Here is a 19,107-nt window from a genome sequence, read left to right on the forward strand (position 1 = left end):
CCAAATTAGAGAAGGTACAGAGAAGGGCTACTAAAGTGATTGCAGCTATCAAAGATCTCCGCACCAGAGTAGACTGGAAGTTTTGAACCTACCCTCCTTAGCATACAGGCGCCTAAGGGGAGATATGATCCAGGTCTTCAAGATTATGTATGGTATCAATGATATGGACAAGAATAAGCTGTTTGTGATGAAAGATTCTGAAAGAGATCTTCGAGGTCATGGTCTAAGGATTCAAAAACAGCATGCCCGCCTGAACATAAGGAAATACAGCTTCACACACAGAGTGGTGGACCAGTGGAATTCACTTCCTAAGTCAGCTGTAGAGGCACCCTCAGTCAACTGCTTCAAGAATGAAATAGACAAGTTCTTCGAAGCTAAGTACAACAAGTTTGTCTATTAAGTTTGTAAGTGGCTAAATGTCCCATGCAGTGGAGTTTGATTGAACTAAGGTGGGCATTATAAGCCTTTTGGTTTAATTGAGAGCCCGAGAAGACAGGTGAATACAGGTGAATACAGGTGAATACAAACTGATACTATCTGTCCATCGTATAAGACTGTCTCCGTACGGCAATGTGGTGAAGGAATATTACACAGTCAAGAATAGGCTCCATCATTTTTTGTTCTGAACCCTCCCAGTCTCCCAAAACATCAAAACATCAAAAGCGTTGCACTTATACTTACTTAAGACTGTCCTTTTTCATATAACGCAGACAAAGTAGGGCCAACTTGCCTAGAAATTGTCAAATTTTGGCAAGAAATATCTCTGTAATCCTATGTAAGTCCCATATCACATCGTTATCGGCGATCGAGGTTTTTTTCTTCTGAAGTTTGGTTGGTACCCACCAGCGCCATGCATGTGACGTGACACGGCTAAAATAAGCGACCGAATCGGGATCGTTAAAACGTCAACAAATTTCAAAACATAGAAAGCAGTAAACTTATTGGCGAGCGGTCCGAATTTTGAGCCATAAGTTTACGTGGTGAACTAGGGCCATCCCCGGTTCTGATATCTGTAGCCAATTCTAGGTTCTAGGATCGTGCATAGGTAAATCCTGTGCATTGATAATGATACTCAAACAATTCAGCCTGGTAAGTACATATATAGGAATGAAGGGAGGAAACCTTGATCAAGAGCATATACTTCAGTGATGTAATATTGGGCTTGGCTTTCACCACCTGGATTGTTGAGCCAATCACAGAGCCATAGTCAAAGAAGAAGTAGAACCCTCTGAAGTGTAGTAGATGTGCTTTGTGCATCATATGCATTGTTAATTTCGCCAGCATGCGTTAAATCATGTATTTCTCATTATTAAATCTCTCATTATATTTAAAATTTATGGTTAAATGTGTTGTTGAGTTGCATCTTGTCAGCATTGTGGAAGTACACTCTCATCAAAGGTTTACAGCAATTTACTAGTACTACATGAATCAATACTGTGGTTCCTTTTTAAAATCTGACTATAGACGAATCCAACAAGCCAAGTGATGCAGAATTTTGTCGGCCATGACTGGGTCCCCAGCGCACCAAACTGGTGTTGTGACTGCCCAATTGGATGGATTAACGCCGCTTAAAAATTGATGTTATGTTGTTTAAAATCCCCATCAAGGATGCATCATTGCATATTTTAGTTGGGATATACCCGATGGGGACCAAGCTATGGCTGCCATTGAGGTGTAGGAATATGTGAAATTGGATTTGTCTATTATAGATGTAACAGGGTAGTGCCAATAACAAGAATGTCACCTGATAAACAACACATCTGGTTTACAAAGGGAGTGTTCATAAATATACTGTACTCTGGTGGGAGGTTGGAAATATATAGGGGTGTCAAAAAATATTTGTATCATAAAAAGGGGGGGGGGTAAAAATCAAGTCCTTAAATAGGGGGATCAAAAGTGAATTTTTAAGTACGGTATTCAATTGTGTACTCTCAAGATTCAACTAAACAAAATAATAAAATATGATTGGATCACATGCATCACATATGTTCTTGCAAGTTATTAATGAATTTTATTACCGTACCTTATAAAGTGGGAGTCCTAGCTATTTTCTTTTTATGTAGCGATTGTAGTCTCGCCGAGTCGCCATAGGTGCGATTACCTGTTTCACTTAAAATTGTTTTGCATTAATTTATATTATTATTATTATTTGCTGATTTCTTGTCAGTTACACAGAAAACAGAATCAATGGTTGCATAATCATGCAGCAAAGATTGATCCTGAACTTCAAGGGCAGTCACTATGACCCATATGGCTAAGAGACAGGGAAAAGAGCAGTACTGCTATGTTTTTAAGCAAGTGATGGGGAAACTAGCAACACTGGCTACTGCACAAGCAGATCTGCATAAAAAATCCAACTGATCAAGGCAGAAGAAGTGTTACTAGGTAAGTTTATCATTTCACTCAAATATTCCTGGTTTGTTCATTGATTCATTCATGCATATTTTATTTCTATAAAAATCAAAGACATTACATAAAAAATAATATACAAACACAGTACATATATGGAGGAAAAGACTGGAAGACCAAAAAGGTCTGAAAGTTAGCTTTTCCCTAAAATCAAATGAAATACAAATCAACTTCACATAACATAACCAAAAGACAAGACAAGGGAAGGGGGAGTGCTCGCGGAAAAGATTCATTATATTTAGAGATAAGTTTTGTTTTGAATTGATTGCAGAAATGTTTTACAGATTTTGAAGCTTTCAGATTTTTATCTAAAGAATTCCAAAGAACGGGACCTCTTGTACATATGGCATGATCAGAAAAGACTTTCTTATTTTTGGTTAGATTTAGGTCATTTACATATCCTTTCTTGTAGTTATGTCAGAACATTTGGTAAAATAATTATGAAATGAACAGGGCAGCTCATTTATAGAGTGCCTGTACATGAATGCACCTAATTGTTTGTTCTACTACAATCCTGGTCAAAAGTAGTTAGAGCACTTACATAAAAGTAGCACTGTTTTTAAATAATATTTTCATTATATTTGACAAAACTTTACTTTCTTTGGTGTGAAGTCTGTACCCCACTACAACACCCCTTCACAACCAATCATGATTGTAATGTACTTTAGTAAATCAAGGCTTTAGGTGCTGTAGTTGTGACAAAATCCGAGATTTTGAATAAAACAACGGAATACAACATTTAATTACTGTGATCGAAATGTTAGTTGAAAACATACACGATACCCATTTAATACTGTACATACATGGCGTGCGGGAAGGTCTAATCACATCAAAATGACCAAACTGAGTCATGATAGCCAGAGTGATGCGCATTGGTGACATTATGCGCTGGTATTACATCAGGGATGCAAATTGTGCGGGAGCGGGGAGCACCGCTCCTAGGAAATGAGAGTCAAAATTGAGGAAATAATGCCATGAGAAGAAAAAGGAGAGAGAGGAAAAATGAGGGCGCTAGAGAGATGAAAAGAAAAGAGGAGAGGAAGGAGGAAAAGAGGAAAGAAAAAGAAGCAGAGTGAGATACAAGATAATAGGGGAGAGCTGTAAGGCATTGGAACTACTGATTGGAAGAGAGGAAATCTTTAACAACGCTGGTTGTGCAAAATTTGGAGGAATTCACATTATTGTTCAAGAAATAAGATCAAAAAAGAGGAAGTTGTTGGTGTTAGAATATATGGAAATGGGATATGAGGAAATTTACAATTCATCACCATATGAGATTTGGATGAAGGCAGGTGGAAACAGGGCAAATATCTGAGGAAATTTATAAAGAGACGGCAATCATATCTGAGGAAATCTATAGAGAGGCAGCAATGTGGATTTTATGAGAACATAAGGCATGAATGAATTCAGTGTATCAATACTAATGCTACTGAGAAGAGGACAAACTGGAAAATATTAAAAAGAAGAACCATAAAACACTGAACAAGTTGTGCTCCCTTTGACAAAAAATGAAAGAGAAAATGGGGGGGGGGGGGTAAAGAAAGGAGCCTCCGTCCCACCAAAATTGACCTCAAACTAGTGTAAAATGCCAATTTTTTTGCGCACATTGTCAGTATGAAGCCTTTTTTGGAAGCTCGAAGACTTAAGATAGAGTCGCTCTAAAAAATACATGTTATGTTTTAACATTCTCATCTTTTGAAGCGCAGAATAAAGCTATTTTATGCATGGGATGATTGAGGAAATCTTGAGCCTAAAAACTTTGCTCCTGAGGAAGAAATCACAATTTGCACCCCTGTATTACATAGCAATTTTCTTTGTTTTGGCTAATCTGTTCGGGTCAAAATTAAAACTGGACATATCTGAGGATGAAAAGTAATATTTTGTGGAAAAGAAGTACAAATCTATTTTTATGGAAATGTTACAACATGGCTTCAATTGAGAGAATGAGAAGTAGGAGAGAGAAAGAGTAAGTGTGTGTCAGTGTTTTACCTGCAAGTGCAAATTGGCAGAAAGGGGATTACAATTGGTTATCTACCTTCTTTGAATGTATGAATGAATGATGGACTGTCTGAATCGATGTATGAATGAGTGAATGAATAATAAAAAAAAGCTAAGACATTTTCATTAAAAGTGCTAAACAAGTCAGTCTCTCCTCTATATTAGAAGATTTCCCTTGTGCCATTCAGCACCTGAGCTGCATGAACTTATTACTTCAATTAGCTCTCTGTACTAAACCAAATTGGGAAGCCCAATTTAATCTTGGGGACCAAACCTAATAATGTCATTACTTGCAGGGTTATTTTAGTTGACTTTAAGGAATACTGCCTCACTGACACATGTTTTGAAATGTCGGCCATCCAGCTGTCCGTCAATCCATCTATAGCTTGAAGTATAGCTTCTTAATTCTTCTAGTACCTCTCCCAGCCACTACTATATAAACGTTTTCTGCTCAGGGCCATTACTTCCCTACCATACAAATTGGGGTCAGCGCAGTTTGATACGGGCATATTCAAGATTTTGACACAATGGTAGTCTGAATACAGTGATACATTAACTGTGTGCGTGCATTATTTGTTTTCTCAGTCACTAAGCTTAAGATGGCATCTTCCTCTTCCTTCTAGCTCTTTTCACTCCGTTGACAGTTTGTGTACCAATCATACCTTGGATTATAGTTTATGCTATCGGACTCTTGCATAACCTCAAAATGGCCGCTTCTATCGTTCATAGAATTTGGGGCGTACAGAACTCAATCAAAAAACAGCAGCGGTAAGTTGTGACATTTTCTTTTGTACCATTTTTAATATCTTGTTTTTATCTTGTGGCTGTTTGTTCTAATTACAAGTTTCAGACTGCGTCATTGCTGTGCATATTATTTGAAGTGTGATTATAATAATAGTCTGGCTTCATGGATATATGTGTATCAAAAGTTGGCTTAAAGGTGCAATCCCTGGTTCTGTCGCTCAACAAACTATTGGATACACATGCTCATGAAAAAACACTCCTATCATGATATCACATATTTTGGGCCCTAAAATACCCTTTTTTTGTGTGTAATCATAGTTATTTTTTAATTTACCCCTTTTTAAACAAACACAAAGCATGATAAATACATTAAAAGAAATATGAAGTTCAAACTTGACTTTCAACAAATGACAAGTTTTCAACAAAAAAAGTGCCCTATTTGAATAAAGAAATCTAATATTTTGATCAAATTTGTTCAATGAAGTTTTCCACTGTAAGTATGTGTATCTGATAGTTTGGAAAGTATGGAAACTATGGGACCAGGGTTCAATTAGTGATTTCTTTATCAGTCAAACATTGTAAACCAAAAGTAATACAATACTAATAGTCTTATATCTTGGCATAAAGAAGATGAGAACAGTGAGGAGCTTTCAGGGTACTGATCCCACGCAAGTGCCCATCCTAAGCTTTTTTACACTTCACAGAAATCTTTTGCGTATACATAATTATTCCAATGTTGGCAGCTCTGCTACTGCTGATATCAGTGTTGATGAAGTAGGGCTATCTGCTGCTGATATCAGTGTTGATGAGGTAGGGCTATCTACTGCTGATATCAGTGTTGATGAAGTAGGGCTATCTACTGCTGATATCAGTGTTGATGAAGTAGGGCTATCTACTGCTGATATCAGTGTTGATGAAGTAGGGCTATCTACTGCTGATATCAGTGTTGATGAAGTAGGGCTATCTACTGCTGATATCAGTGTTGATGAAGTAGGGCTATCTACTGATGATATCAGTGTGGATGAAATGGTGTTATCTATTGCTGATATCAGTGTAGATGAAGTAGGGCTATCTACTGCTGATAGCAGTGTGGTTGAAGTAGGGCTATCTACTGCTGATATCAGTGTTGATGAAGTAGAGCTATCTACTGATGATATCAGTGTTGATGAAGTAGCTATCTACTGCTGATACCAGTGTGGATGAAGTAGGTCTATCTACTGCTGATATCAGTGTTGATGAAGTAGGTCTATCTACTGCCGATATCAGTGTTGATGAAGTAGGGCTATCTACTGCTGATATCAGTGTTGATGAAGTAGGGCTATCTACTGCTGATATCAGTGTTGATGAAGTAGGGCTATCTACTGCTGATATCAGTGTTGATGAAGTAGCTATCTACTGCTGATATCAGTGTTGATGAAGTAGGGCTATCTACTGCTGATATCAGTGTTGATGAAGTAGGGCTATCTACTGCTGATATCAGTGTTGATGAAGTAGGGCTATCTACTGCTGATATCAGTGTTGATGAAGTTCAGGCTATCTACTGCTGATATCAGTGTTGATGAAGTAGCTATCTACTGCTGATATCAGCAGTAGATGAAGCTACTTAGCTACTGCTATCAGCAGTAGATGTACTTCATCAACACTGATATCAGCAGTAGAAACCCCACTTCATCTGCACTGATATCAGTAGTAAATACCTCTACCTCATCGACATTGATATCATCAGTTGATAGCTCTACTTCATGTACACTGGCATTAAGTTTCTTGTGCATTGATATCAACAGTAGATGTAGTAGATAGCTACTTCATCCATAGTGACATCACCGTCAAAATGTAAAAGGTTTAAACTTTTGTGAGCATGCTTTGCTAAATTACAATTTTACGTAGATCCCAGTAGGTAACTTTCAGAATCAATCATTGATAGGTTACCCAGGTCCTGTGCTTAATTATATTTACATAGTTCCTAGTAGCTTACTAAGCAAATTAAATCTTGGTGGGTCACCAGGTCCTTATTTTTTGTTTTGCTTTATTATATATGTGTGAACTACCCAAGTTAGCTAGTTTGTTGTAATTTACTTTGGGAATAATCATGGGGTTAGTGTCACCCAGTGCTAACTTAACATCCCAAGACCTGATGTTGATTACTGTGCTTGCCCAGGGTTCACAGAGGTTGGAGAATGCTTGTAGTGGCATGCTCAGCAGCTGACTGATGATGTTCAAGTTTAACTTTGGGACTACAGAACCAAATAATCAGATATTTAAAAAAAAGCATATTTTTCACTCAGAAATGTTGCAAAATTGAGTCAGTATTCATTTGTACAGGACCAAAGTATTTGTCAACTTTTAACGCATTTGCGTCAGTCTGGACCGTAGAACAGTATTTCTTTTTTCTGTTGCCTTATCTCAATCACAGTGCCTTTGGGTGTTCATAATCTGGCAACCAAAAAAAAATTGTTATGTTGGCGTAACTTGACTGAACCTAAAAATGGGCCTGACCCTAGACAGTACTTTTATTTTGACAAAAAAATGATAAGAAAAAAAAAGCCTCTATCAAACACAATTTAAAAGCATGGGTACAAAACCTGCTTACCTATCTTAATTTTGTCCAATATAATAATTTATTTTTGCCCAAGTGAATTCATTTTAATTATGCATGCAGGTCCTGACCTTTAATTGAGACGTTATCGCATAACACAAAACAACTAATTAAAATCTAGCCATTATAGAGTACCCCAGTCAATTATACAATCATTTGATTAATTCATGAATCAATATTAGAATTATGGGTCAAGCCAATAAAGGGTTTCGGGGTATTTAGGTACAGCTAATTTTGTCAACTGGAAATAAAAACCATGATTGTTAATTTAGTTGACTAAAAACAAAGTACCCTGTTCTATGGGTGGATGGAACAAAATAGGTTATCTCTGCAAAAAACTTACAAGCCTTAAAATCATCCAAATCAGTATTTAAAAAAATCACATTTTAGCACAAAAAAAGGCTGGTTTTACATGAATATTGTCAACAAAAAATCCTAAAATGCAAAATCTGGGTTGGTTGAGTAAAAATGTCAAAATGCTTTCAGCTGTAGGCTGTGATGGTATTGTCACAAGTTGTCATGGTCAGGTGAGTAAAATGGGTCATTCCAGTTGAAATCCATACACCTGCTATGGAAGACATGACCTTAATCTTCCACACAGGGAGTGTGCATTTTAAATGGAGTCACTCATTCAGGTAACCCCATTTGAAATTCACACTCCATGTGTGAGTGATTAAGGTCATGTCTTCCATTGGGGGTGTATGGATTGCAACTGGAATAGCCCAATACTCTTATCTTCTGGAATTATTGCTGATATTGCTATTACTGGTTTTTTATATTATTTATTCCAGGATTAAAAATATCACAAGATTTGCAGGACAAAGCTTCATTCACACTGATATCAGCAGTAGATTGCTCTAGTTCATCCACACTTATATCAGCAGTAGAAAGCCCCACTTCATCCATACTGATATCAGCAGTAGATACTTCTTTTTGTCCACACTGATATCAGCAGTAGATAGCCCTACTTCATCCACATTTATATCAGCAGTAGATAGCCCTACTTCATCAACACTGATATCATCAGTAGATAGCCCTACTTCATTCACACTTATATCAGCAGTAGATAGCTCTACTTCATCCACATTTATATCAGCAGTATAGCTCTACTTCATCTACACTGATATCAGCAGTAGATAGCCCTACTTCATTCACACTGATATCAGCAGTAGATAGCTCTACTTCATCCACACTGATATCAGCAGTAGATAGCTTCTTCATCCACACTGATATCAGCAGTAGATAGCCCTACTTCATCCACACTGATATCAGCAGTAGATAGCTACTTCAGCAGCAGATAGCCCTACTTCATCCACACTGATATCAGCAGTAGATAGCTTCTTCATCCACACTGATATCAGCAGTAGATAGCTCTACTTCATCAACACTGATATCAGCAGTAGATAGCTCTACTTCATCCACACTGATATCAGCAGTAGATAGCTCTACTTCATCCACACTGATATCAGCAGTAGATAGCTCTACTTCATCCACACTGATATCAGCAGTAGATAGCTACTTCAGCAGCTGATAGATAGCCCTACTTCATCCACACTGATATCAGCAGTAGATAGCTTCTTCATCCACACTGATATCAGCAGTAGATAGCTCTACTTCATCCACACTGATATCAGCAGTAGATAGCTCTACTTCATCCACACTGATATCAGCAGTAGATAGCTCTACTTCATCCACACTGATATCAGCAGTATAGCTCTACTTCATCTACACTGGCCTTATGTTTCTTGTGCATTGATATCAACAGTAGATGTAGTAGATTTGCAGGAAAAAGCTATGGCTTACAAAATTGCTAAGGCTTACAAAATTGCTTAAGCAATTTAATGAAACTTTCGTCATTAAATTTGACATATTCATGCTATTAATTCTTGGCACAGTTTCGCATATTTTGTACAAAATATCTCTGCATATCTCTAGTAAAATTTTGGTACTACCTGAAATCCTTGCTGGTGCATTATGCATATAGATAAACCTTCTTTACTATTTTTATTATTTGGCTCATGCAATTCATAGTATGAACAATATGGGTAGGCCTGTAGTCAGGGGGTGGGTGCAATGTACAACACTATCCCTACACTGACAAAAAGGTCTACTTTTGATGGAAAAAAAATGTACAAATTTACCCAGGAAGGTCTAAATTATAAATAAACAAAGGGGCTACTTTTTCATGTTAAACCATTCAAATTGCCCCCCTGAAAAGTCAGTTTGTTTAACAAATGTCCACTTTTTGGACATTCTTGCCCCCCCCCAAAAGTGCTGGATCATGCCTGAATATTGTCACTCTGCCTAAGTGGTTCAAACATGCATCAGATATGCAATCCCCCTACTTATATTGGATTATTCCCTTTAATTTGTATCATTATCATTTGTTCTTGTGCAAAGATTAGTGAATAAATGTGTTTAAAAATGAGCTTGAACCATATTTTGTACTTTGTTCTCAAAATTACAAAAAATGACTTGGGCAATTATCATAGCAGGCTGACGATATGGAGAAAGCTTTTAAGAATGATCGTGTTGACTTTTACGCGTAGCACATGAGTCAGAGTTCATCATATACAATTCTTACGTAGTTGTCGTACCCTCAAAAGAGTTAATTAAGCATTCATTGATACTATTAACTACCAGTGAAATGTAATAACAAGCTACAAGACCAGTCCATATCCCCAAATGTAGGTCAAAGGAGCGTTATTATTGTGAATTCCCATACACATTGAAATATTGCCACATGATTGCTTAACCAGCCCAAATGGGCTACTTTCATCATTATATATCCCAGACTTGGGTCAAAGAAGTGTTTCTTAATGATGAATGTGCAATTTTAATGCTAAAATGGACTTAAATGAGGACAATTGTAGCCTAAAGCCTGGCCAAACGAAGATGCACATTACAACTTCTGGTCAACTTTTTTTTGAGACATAAGGGCAACTTCCCTCCCAACCCTCGGTCAGTATGCCTCTGTTGGCCCGGGGGGCACTCACATTGACCCCCATTTTTCAACTCCCTCTCACCGAATGATCCCCTTTTTTGTTTTACTGAACTCCCTGTCACCCAATGACCCCCTTTTTTGTATTCCTGTCACCAAAAGACCCTCTTTGTTGGGAAAATTTCTGATAATCTCTCACTGAATGACCCTGTTTTTTCCATAATTTTTCTTAAAATTTTTCAAAATTTTTCAAAAATTTTGATGAATTTTTGAAAATTTTGTATCAACTGTTGCTTTTCCCCAGTTTCACCGAAAGACCCCCTTTTTAGGGGCCATCTCATTGAAAGACCCCACTTTTATGGTGTCTAGGCTCTCACCGAAAGACCCCTAGTTTTGAACTGCTGTCCACACATCCTCGTCACTTCCGAAGTTGAGTGCCCCCCGGGCTGTTGGCCACCATTATTTGTGAGATTTGTAGGCATTTTTGTCCATTTTCCCCCTTGAAAGCTGCCTCCCCCCTGGAAACTCTGGGCTACCATTAGCAACTATAGCTACACCACTGTCTGATGTACTTGGCTATGCTTTAATATTAACCATGGCAACCGCCTCAGCAATCGCCATAGTGTGTGCATTCCCCTTAAGACATGATTTGACAGTGATGTGTATGCAGGCGTTTACTTATCAACGCAATATGTGTTGGGTGGGTGAAGGGGTGTAAAGAAAACAATAAATGACTAGTACTGTTATTTTTTGGGAGAGAAATTCTTTAGGGCTGCGTGTTGGTAATCAGTTTATGGTGTGTGAACGGGAGCTTATGGTAGTGATTTGGAATAAGATATGATTATTAATGGTAATTATCTGTGTTTTTAGGTATTTAAGTAGCAAGAGGCTTGATGGGAAACATTTTGTTTTAATTTTCCAAATTTCAGTCCACTTGTGCCTCCAGACTCCATATTTTCTTTAAATAAACCATTGTGGTCTCTACATACAGACGACCTATTTTTTAAAGAACTAATACATTATAATGATGTATATTTAGTAAATCCATTAAATTAGAGTTCTGGAACAAACCGTATTTATTTTCTGGGAATTTAATCCACAGATTTATTTATGATATTTTGGCCCTAGGCCTTTATCAAGTGTGAGCTGCGATCCGCGTACCTGAAAACAACCAAAGAAAAGATTGTTGCGTGAAGTGTGTGCGTGTGAAAAGCGAGCGCGTGTTGTGCGAGCGCACATACCAAAAACATGCAGGAAATACACAAAAAAACGAAAACAGGTACGCAGATTGCAACTCCTGGACTACTGATGAAATTAAGAGTCACATTTATTCTGCCGAAAGCAGTATGTATTCGAATTGGAACTTGAAACACGACTATTGGGCGAAATAATAGCCGGATTGCCATGACAAATCATTCTGTCACTCAGGTTTGGGCTACGTTTTCCATGTTGCCACGAAGTTCTTACGGTACAAAATGCTCAATGAGTCTGCATTTCGGGCTAATGAATTATGCATTAAAAAAAAAATGGCAGGGACGGTCATAAATTCTTTATCTGGGGTTGTAGTAAAATGCTTGCCTTGAAGAGTGATTATAATAATGTTTTACTTGATTCTGGACTTTGAAAAGAATATAAAGCTTTGTATCTGTGAAGTTTTTATTGTTTTAAAGAAGTTAATCTGAAATAAGGTATCTGTGAAGGATTTTAGGGATATTTAGAGGCCTGCACCCCGTCTTACAAAAATGTAGATTTTTTGTAGAACAGCACCTAAATAGTTCAGCCTGACGAATATTTAGGGGAGATCGGGGCAAAGTGGAACACGGGGCAAAGCGGAATCATCAGTCGGCTGCGGAGCAGGTGACTACAAGCTCCTATCTTTGGCTGCATCCTTTTTTGTACTTTGTGTACTTAACCCTCTATCTTTTTAACCAAATATCCCACAGAGTCGATGCGATATGTCAAACTTTTCCTCTGGTCATAAAGAACAAAAAGTCAGTGGTCACATCTCTGTAGGATCATTGGTTAATGAGATATAGTCACTTTTTGTACTTTGTGTACTTACCCTCTATCTTTTTAACCAAATATCCCACAGAGTAAATGCGATATGTCAAACTTTTCCTCTGGTCATAAAGAACGAAAAAGTCAGTGGTCACATCGCTGTAGGATCATTGGTTAATGAGATATAGTCACTTTTGTACTTTATGCACTTAACCTCTATCTTTTTAACCAAATATCCCACAGAGTTGTGCGATATGTCAAACTTTTCCTCTGGTCATAAGGAACAAAAAAAAGTGGTCGCATATCTGTAGGATCATTGGTTGATGAGATATAGTCACTTTTTTCTACTTTGTGCATTTAACCCTCTATCTTGTTAACCAAATATACCACAGAGTCGTGCGATATGTCATACTTTTCCTCTGGTCATAAGGAACAAAAAAGTCAGTGGTCGCATATCTGTAGGATGATCATTGGTTAACGAGATATAGTCACTTTTTCTACTTTGTGCATTTAACCCTCTATCTTGTTAACCAAATATACCACAGAGTCGATGCGATATGTCAAACTTTTCCTCTGGTCATAAGGAACAAAAAAAAGTCAGTGGTCGCATTTCTGTAGGATCATTGGTTTATGAGATATAGTCACTTTTTTCACGTTGTGCATTTAGCCCTCTATCTTTTTAACCAAATATACCACAGAGTAAATGCGATATGTCATACTTTTCCTCTGGTCATATGGAACAAAAAAGTCAGTGGTCGCATATCCGTAGGATCATTGGTTGATGAGATATAGTCACTTTTTTCTACTTTGTGCATTTAACCCTCTATCTTTTTAACCAAATATACCACAGAGTCGCATGCGATATGTCAAACTTTTCCTCTGGTCATAAGGAACAAAAAGTCAGTGGTCGCATTTCTGTAGGATCATTGGTTTATGAGATATAGTCACTTTTTTCTACTTTGTGCATTTAGCCTCTATCTTTTTAACCAAATATACCACAGAGTAAATGCGATATGTCATACTTTTCCTCTGGTCATAAGGAACAAAAAAGTCAGTGGTCGCATATCTGTAGGATCATTGTTAATGAGATATAGTTACTTTTTTGTACTTTGTGCACTTAACCCTCTATCCTTTTAACCAAATATCCCAGAGTCGTATGCGATATGTCAAGCTTTACCTCTGGTACGTGAAGACGGCCCGATTGGTAGCGAGGTTCATATTGGTGCGTATCTTGTAAACCTTAAGTTTTGCCTTGCCTTCCTTCGTAATCCTGATTGGGCCACAAAAAAAATGTGTTCCACTTTGCCCCGGTCTCCCCTATACTAGGTATATTCGTCTCGGGCTGTCTCAGGTTTTAAAGCATTGCTCGATGGGTTAAGCTTACTGATTTTCTTTATTTTATTACTGGTATATGTGATGCGATCAAGCAAAATGAGTCTGATGTCAATCAAAATCAAAATTGAGTTTTCACTCTCATTATATGAGCCATTCTCAGAGCTTTATTTTGCTGAAAACCCCATCATAATTAGACTTATGGTTCCTGAGATATGGCCATTTTAGTGTTAATCAGAACAATAAAATACAAAGGAATTTGAATAATATTATTGATTATATCTCAAAATCAATATATCCGACATCCGACTCATTTTGCTTGATTGCATCACATATTGTAAAAAACCAAGTAGCTGTGGTGTTAGCTCAATATGCTAGGAAAATATTATAACCGATAACTTCATGTTCACTTTGGCTAAATCAGCTGTATTTTTTGCTGATAAGGGTGCGTAAATTAGCATTCGACATGTTGGAGAAATTCGCGTCAACTGTTTCACTATTGAAGTAGTAGCACTGACAACGTTCTTCTTCTTCTACCGGTGAGTACATTCCTCTCTTCGAGAGTATCGCCGCATACCTACCATTTAAATGATTGCAAATTTACACATTTGTAATCATTTTGACCCAAAATATGATGTGAAAATACCGGGGAAAATACAGGTAGGCCTAAGCAATGAGAACAAGTCCACAAACATTTGAAATTTGTAGCGTTACTATAGGTATGCCATGCAAACCTGAGTTAACACATTTGCTAGTCAGCCAAATTAGCCTAGAACACAATACATATATTTTCATAGAAATATAAAAGAACTGGCGGTACAAGGAAACCTACATAAATATGTTGTCTATACTTCCGTAACCCAAATATATGATTTTTTATGGTGATAAGTCACTCGCACATGGAATTTTAGAGGATTTTGATAGCAGTTCCATTAAATAAGCTGCTATCAACATGAGGTCTAAGATCTAGAAACACCACCGAAATGCTTTTGGGGGGAATTTTGCTAGATGAATCTTTTTGATGAAAGTCAATCTTTGACAAGATGTAACTTTACTATGGAAAGTGCTATGAAAAAAAGGTTTTCAGTTTTGGCTTTCTTAACTCAGGGCTTTAATTTGATATATAAAATGATGCAGTTTGATGGCAAATTTGAATTCACCTGGCATACCTACTTACTACAACCTGAAGCTGAGACTTTTGAATGAACGCAGGTTTTAACAGCTGCACTCGATCCAACCGCGATCGTATATCGCGTATTTCAAACTACAACGCTTAACGCATACGACCTTGGATACAATGCTAACCAATCACGAAAAGTGCGTTCCTAGACAAACGAAAGCATCTAGACCAGTGACTTTGACTCGCGTGAGTGAAGCTGACACTGCTTAGCAACGACTTTGACAAGGACGCATACCTGGGCGCAAGCAAGCAGATATGTTAGCGTCTACGGAACACGTTGTATTTGATGCGAGCGATAATGGCGCTGGAATCACACAAACCAGCGTCTTTCTCTCCAGTCGCGTCACGGAACATGTTGCATTTGACACGAGCGATAATGGCGCAGCAATCACGCAAAGCGCGTCTTTCTCTCCAGATATGAACGCTTTTTCTCCGCGTCCGACCAACCGACCAAAATCACCTTGGATACGTGGCTTCACCTACTGCCATGGTTAGGGATGGGCACTCATAGGTCTAGGTGGTATGTCTATGAGTGCGTTGGCATGGTTGGATTCACTTCGCGATACTCACACAATCGCTTTGCACGCTGGCGTATATCGCGCAGTGCACGCAAAAATTTGTCACGCTATTGAAAGTTCATTCAATTGGAATTCCCTCAGCCGAATTCCTACTGAAGACATAAATCATATACACATGTCAGATGTATATTGTATTAGCAAATATCCACAAAAGCATTCATTATAAATTTATTTTGATGAATTGTCATATTTTATGCCATGTATTATATCCTTAAAACTAACCGTGGATTTGCGAACAATTTGTCGACATAAATGACGTTATTTTTGGTAATATGCAGACGAATGGCCAAATTACCTGTTGTGATAAATTTATCTGTACAAATTGTCGCACTCCGAGTGACATATGGTATATTTGCAACCCTGCTGTCGATTTGTGAACAATTTGTCGACATAAATGACGCTATGGAGAAATTATTAGAAAAAAGGTTTTTTTTGCCTAGGCCTATGCTAGGTATGATCATCAAATTTCAAGTAGCCTTTTTAGTACTTTTTTTGGTCCTGGTGACAACCCTGCAAGTAGGATATTTCACATTGAAATTGTTTTGTTTAGAAAGGTGATTATTTAACTTAAAAAATGAGGAGTCAACCATGTCTGTAGGGAAAAAATTAACAAAGTTATGGGCAAATGTATTTTTCCCAATTCTGTGACCATCATTGATGGTACCTTACAATGAATACCTGTGTACCCATTATGCAACATTTTTCAGCACAGCAATCAATTTTACAGAAAAGAGATTTTATTTCAAAAAATCTTACTATCACTGTATGATAACTTCTGCTGTATAAAGGTGTACCAATTGACACTTTTTGACTTTCAACCTTAAGTTTCTGGTGTCCAAATTTCAATTTTTTTGTATTTCCTACACAGTTATTAAGCTATTTCTGTGGTCACAAGTTGGGAGTTGAAGGAGGCCCTCTATTATATATAAGCATCCGGGGCTCATGATACGTGATTATAGCCTAGTTTCCTTGTGTGTAGCCTTCTTCACTCAGTACGAAGGCTACAGCATCAATGTATTGAAAAATGCAGGGTCCATCGATCATGTCAGTAAATGAATAGGGCCTAGGCCTATTTTGTTTTGGGACTGATTATTCGGACTACCACCCGGCATGCAGGTATTCCTGCATTAAATACAACAGAATTATTACCACTGCAAGATGGCTTAAAGCTAGCATTTCAAGTATCTCTTATAAGCTAATAACAAATGGTGCCCGCTGGAATCTCTTGAGGCATTGTCTTTTTTAAAGACATTTCTTGTTTATATTGAATACATTAAATTGTAGATTCATGCCGTTGGGTTTAAGTGTCCCAAGTTGGAAATTGATTTGTTGTTCCATTAGCTTGCGGTTCTTCTGAAACTTGGGTAAGTGCGGTCACTTCAACGTCATCCAAGGTGTGGTCACTGGTAGTAAAGTGCTCTGGTACTGGCCGGGAGATGTCCCGCAGAAGGATCATGCCTGTGCTCTGTGAATCTGTCGGCCAGCCTACGTTCAGTTTCCCCGATGTACAGACAGGTGGGATGGCGTTTGCAACCAATGCAATAAATCACATGGGTTGAAATGCAACTGAATGTTTTCTTGATGTGATATAATGATGTATATTCATACGTAGCGGTAAACATAAATAGAAAACAAAATTATACTTCTACGCTACTCAAATTTGGTACACTCACCAGAGCGCTTTCACCAGGTCAACCGGTGTCTTCAGTGGATGTTATTGCTCTGAAGATTGTTGTTGCTAGTGTCCTAGTTGGAGGTGTCCTAGTACTACATCACTAGCAACAACAACAATCTTCAGAGCAATAACATCCACTGATGACAACAGTTGACCCGGTGAAAGCGCTCCAGTGAGTGTACCAAATTTGAGTAGCGTGGAAGTATAATGTTGCTTTCTATTAACAAAATTACAGATTTAAATGTATACTATAAAGAGGCTGCAAGGTCTGTAGCAAAATCAATGTTTTGAGTTTGATTTTTCAACTAAAAATGCACAGATATTCATTTTTTTGGGTGCAAATATTACCAGATTTTATTGTTATTTTTAGAAAACCACAGGGTCAGAAAATGGAATGAAGGCGGGTGGCGGGAAACTCAAAATCGACTTTCATCAGCCTTATATGCACCACAGATGGAGGCTTGGCTCTCCAGTAGCCCAGAATTCTAACATGATAACCAGCCCATTTTAGCAAAGATATTAATTTTTTACCTGTACTTATAATTTTGAAACTCTTTTAGCTGCTGATACACAAACAAAAAATATATTTTTACGGCACAATTTAGCATAACTTCATCTTTTGTTTAAATAATAATAATGTGACCAGTATATTTTGAACAAAAATATAAAAATACTCTTTTGGAATTATGCATTCTAGGAAATCTTAAATCACCCCCCCCCCCAGTTCATCGCTTTGATGGATTGTTTACTAGTATTAATCATAAACATTGGGCACATGTATCCAAATGTAGGGCATCTCATGACCTTCCTGATATGATATTACATGATTACCCCTTTAGCAAAAAACTCAAATTGGTCACTGTCCATATTCATGACAGTGATCTATTATTGTAAGTGTAAACTGTGGTCATCAGGCATAGCCGTGCTTGGATTTACTGTGAGGGCAGATGGCCTTTGGTGGGCCTTGGTTCAGGGCCTGAGATCCATGTGACATCAAAGTCAGCAATAATGAAATTAGATATGGTAACATGCGCGTATTTTGGGGGGCTTTAGGCGCCAGCCCCGGGTCAAAGTGAGGCGGCAAAAAGCGAAGGGCGGCGGAAGAAGAAAGGCGGCAAAAACAGGGGCGGCAAAAGCGAAGGGGCTGACAAAGCAATTAGCAAATAAAAAGGCGCCAAAAATTGTAAATGCATAAAAAAATTTGAAAAAAGGTTGCTTTTGAGACGCTAGCGTCTAAAATCCTTTTTTTTTTTTTTTTTTTTTTTTTTTTTTTTTTTTTTGCTCTTCACTTTTCAAACGACCATGAAAAAATTGGGTCAACCTTTTCGGGCTGTTAAGGAAGGCGGCAAAATTGTTTCTTCTTCAGCCCCGGGGTTGGGGCGACCCATGCACGCCACTGGGTAAAAATAAGGAGCAAAATACATTAGAAACTTGAAGTATAAAAAGTTCATCTTTGAAACCAAGTATTAAAGGGATTTAAGGACTTCAGAATCAGTAAGCTTAGGTACAGGGTATAACTGCAATAATTCAATTTTCAAAATTTCTAACTTTGGTTTGAGCAGACGAAATTGTGTCACATACTCACATATGGACCTGAAATTTGAGAGGAAAAAGGGACACACATCTTAGGGATAAAGGAGATAAGGAACAGGAGAA

This window comes from Amphiura filiformis, chromosome 16 (assembly GCF_039555335.1).
Source record: "Amphiura filiformis chromosome 16, Afil_fr2py, whole genome shotgun sequence".
Lineage (NCBI taxonomy): Eukaryota > Metazoa > Echinodermata > Ophiuroidea > Amphilepidida > Amphiuridae > Amphiura > Amphiura filiformis.